Here is a 4,151-nt window from a genome sequence, read left to right as displayed (position 1 = left end):
GCAAGTACAAATCTCTACTTTCATTAATTTTGGGGTGACTTATTCAATTTTATAGCATTTCGAGAAAAAAAAAATTGAAGTGGTTTTGAAATAGTTTTGAGTAAAAGTTGACATATTCCATCAACATCATTTTAGTTTAAATTATTCCCAATTATTTATTTTCTAACTCAAACATTAGGTATAATTTCCTAAAAACGAGGTTCATTGACCATAAATTCCAACAAAAACTACAGTTAATAAGTTAGTTACGTAGTGTTGAATACGTCAAAAGAAGTGACAACAATTGAAAAGGTGTTGGAAAAAGGGACAAAAACGTAAGAAAAAGTTAAAAACATTAATGAAAAGCATCAACTAAAAGTGTAGATTTTCATTTTGACGGGAAGACAACACTAGGGTTAGGTGTCTTGATGGGCTGCTGCCAGTCTGGACACAGAGACACTGATCCAGATATACAGAAATATTATTCATAATAAGTATAGCAGTTGGTATGATGAACAGTGGCCATTATAGTGTAGATATAAGTACTGTGACTAGAACTAATAGTAGTAGCAGTGCAGGGCATAGCAGGGCATAGCAGGGCGTCAAGCGGGACCAGGGCAGCAGCTCCAACCACCATCCAGGTGCCACCCCAAATCAAGGACAGAAGGTCTCCGGGGAATAAGCTCCTCGGAGGTAAGTTAGTAACACGCATTACTGAGACATGAATGCACCCAGATGGAAAGAAAGAGAATTTGATTTAATTTAATCTGTTTATTGATCCCCAATGCGGAAATTACAATTTACACTCTGTGTCCACACTTTGTTAGTTATCACACACAGTCCTGAATTACACACACACGCTCAGGATCTATACATGACTAATGGAGAGATGTCAGAGTAAGTGGGCTGCCAGCCGAACCAGCGCCCTGAGTGGTTGGGGGGCTACGTTGCCTTGCTCAAGAGCACCTGGCAGTGCCAAGGAGGTGAAGTAGCATCTCTCCAGCCACCAATTCACACTCCGTATTTTTTGGTCTATACGGGGATTTGAAGCAGTGACCCTCCGGTTCCCAACCCAACTCCCTACAGACTGAGCTACTGCCACCCTGGGGTCAATGTGTCAAAGGAAGTGCCCCAGCAGCATAACTAAGAGCTGGTCCAAGGCAAACCTGAGCCAGCCTACAAAGGGTTGGTAGATGAATCCGACAACTGTGAGGATAATGTAAATGTATATGGATTGTTCTTATCGCTTTTACATCATACAGGAACCATTCACCATTCACTCACGGTGGCCAAGGCTGCCGTACAAGGTGCCACCTGCTCATTAGATAAACACTCACACACATTTACACTCCAATGGCAAAGCATCAGGGGCAACTTGGGGTTCAGTGTTTTGGCCAAGGACACTTTGACAGGGTGGATCAAACCATCCACCTTAAGATTGCCAGGCGACCGCTCTACCCCTGAGCCACTGGCACAGGGTGTGCCGTGTCTTTAGATACACACCCTCCCCTGCCGGTCTACGCATTATCTACAACTCCTCACTCCCTAACTATAAGCATCTATCAAAGAGGAGAGTTTAATCTTAAATGTGGTGATAGTGTCTGCCTCTCGAACCCAGACTGGGAGCTGGTACCACAGGAGAGGAGCCTGAAAGCTGAAGGCTCTGGCTCCCATTCTACTTTTACAGACTCTGGGAACCACAAGTAACTCTGAATTCTGGGAGCGCAGTGTTCTAGCGGGGGAATAGGGTACTATGAGCTATTTAAGATAGGACAGTCACACTTCAGGGCATAGTGAAAGTGTGTGGGAATGTTGCAGGCACTACTTCAACTGATCTCTTTACTTTGTTGAAAGCGAGAGTTCTTAGGAAGGCAGAGTTGATATTAGCAGCTCACGGGCATTTCTGTTGCTCCTTCTGGCCATTGGTACAGCGTTCCTAGATGAAGGACTAACAGATTTAAAAACTAATTTGTCAATACTGCCACAGGTGAACCCTAATGAGTCATTTTTATTGTATTGTCGACTTTTGTAATGATTGTATGTGTACTATAAAGACTGCCTTTTAACACGCCGACATTCTTTGAAATGACTCATTGACAACCATAGCTGGTCTGTTTAAAAGCAAAATAAATTACAACCAGCCATTTGGAATTTGATAAATAACATGTATTCATGTCACTATTCACCCTGACAGGATAAACCAAATATTGTGGTTACTGTCAGTTTAAAATAGAATAAATATAAATCTCTAATTCTGCTGTGTTAACAATTAAAATGTGCTACTACTACTGAATCTTCTTCAGCATCAGTGTACTAATGATGCCACCATGTCACGCTGTTCTCTGCTGTTGATTGATCATTTATTTATGCCTCGGCCCTTTGTGCATCGGGGCAGATCTGTGTTGCTCTTTCCTTGGGGATCCACAGCCCGCAGTGTTCATTTACAGAGCCTTCAGAAAGTTGTCAACCCTCTGACTCACTCCACATGCCTGGCACACAGCTGACTGGGAAATGTGTTCTTTGAAGATTCAATTTAGTTTTTATACACAAAAGAAAAAAATGTCCGTGACTTTTTTTCATTTATGAAATTAAAATCCAGAAATATCTCATCTTAGAGAAAAGAATCACTCCCCTGACCTATTATTTTATAAATGCAGTTGTTCTCCACAAAAGGCTTCTTTTGTGCAGCAAAAATTTGATTTGGGATTTTCTTTAATTCTTCCCTTATAGATTATTTTTAGCTTTAATCATTTGTGATCAGTTTAAAGTAATTTCACAAACTGTCAATAGGAAGTCCGGGTTGTTGTCTGAAGTTCCTCGCAGATTTCCACACATTGGTTTGAAACATCTCCAGATTTTATTTTGGCTCAGGATCAGTCTCCCTGTGTGTGTGTTTGTGTGTGTGTGTGTGTGTGTGCAAAATTCTAACTCTAACTGTAGATGTTTCCTTCTTTTTCATGTCTAGTCACGTGTATGCAAGTCAGCCATCTCAATGACATTGAATTTGGATGCAATTAGGCGTAACACTGCAGAGAAGCTGAATCCTCCGACTGATGCACTTTGAGCTTTTCAGTTCTAATTAATTTCTGAAAGAAAAATTTAACTGTAGATCTGTGACAAAAGAAATCTGTTTAAAATTCAGACTGTAATAAATTAAAAGTGGAGGAATTCAGAGTCTTTGCCATAAGTTGGGTTTAAATGTAGAATGTTCAAGTTTATCAGAGTTTCACCAACACTATTGGCTGTATCTGTATGGGCTGCTTCAGATATTGAAAAAACATGTTACCATGATTATATGATACACAAGAGGTCTAAAGTGCACTGAAACACACTCACCTGAAGGAATATTAGGAACACCTGTTCAATTTATCATTAATGCAATTATCTAATCAACCAATCACATGGCAGTTGCTTCAATGCATTTAGGGGTGTGGTCCTGGTCAAGACAATCTCCTGAACTCCAAACTGAATGTCAGAATGGGAAAGAAAGGTGATTTAAGCAATTTTGAGCGTGGCATGGTTGTTGGTGCCAGACGGGCCGGTCTGAGTATTTCACAATCTGCTCAGTTACTGGGATTTTCACGCACAACCATTTCTAGGGTTTACAAAGAATGGTGTGAAAAGGGAAAAACATCCAGTATGCGGCAGTCCTGTGGGCAAAAATGCCTTGTTGATGCTAGAGGTCAGAGGAGAATGGGCCGACTGATTCAAGCTGATAGAAGAGCAACTTTGACTGAAATAACCACTCGTTACAACCGAGGTATGCAGCAAAGCATTTGTGAAGCCACAACACGCACAACCTTGAGGCGGATGGGCTACAACAGCAGAAGACCCCACCGGGTACCACTCATCTCCACTACAAATAGGAAAAAGAGGCTACAATTTGCAAGAGCTCACCAAAATTGGACAGTTGAAGACTGGAAAAATGTTGCCTGGTCTGATGAGTCTCGATTTCTGTTGAGACATTCAGATGGTAGAGTCAGAATTTGTCGTAAACAGAATGAGAACATGAATTCATCATGTCTTGTTACCACTGTGCAGAATGGTGGTGGTGGTGGTTTAATGATGTGGGGATGTTTTCTTGGCACACTTTAGGCCCCTTAGTGCCAATTCGGCATCGTTTAACCCTCTGAGACCGAGAGACTCGCCCACGAGCAAAAACAGCACCTCTG

Source organism: Etheostoma spectabile, chromosome 13, assembly GCF_008692095.1.
Source record: "Etheostoma spectabile isolate EspeVRDwgs_2016 chromosome 13, UIUC_Espe_1.0, whole genome shotgun sequence".
NCBI lineage: Eukaryota > Metazoa > Chordata > Actinopteri > Perciformes > Percidae > Etheostoma > Etheostoma spectabile.
Note: the sequence above shows the minus strand (reverse complement) of the source record.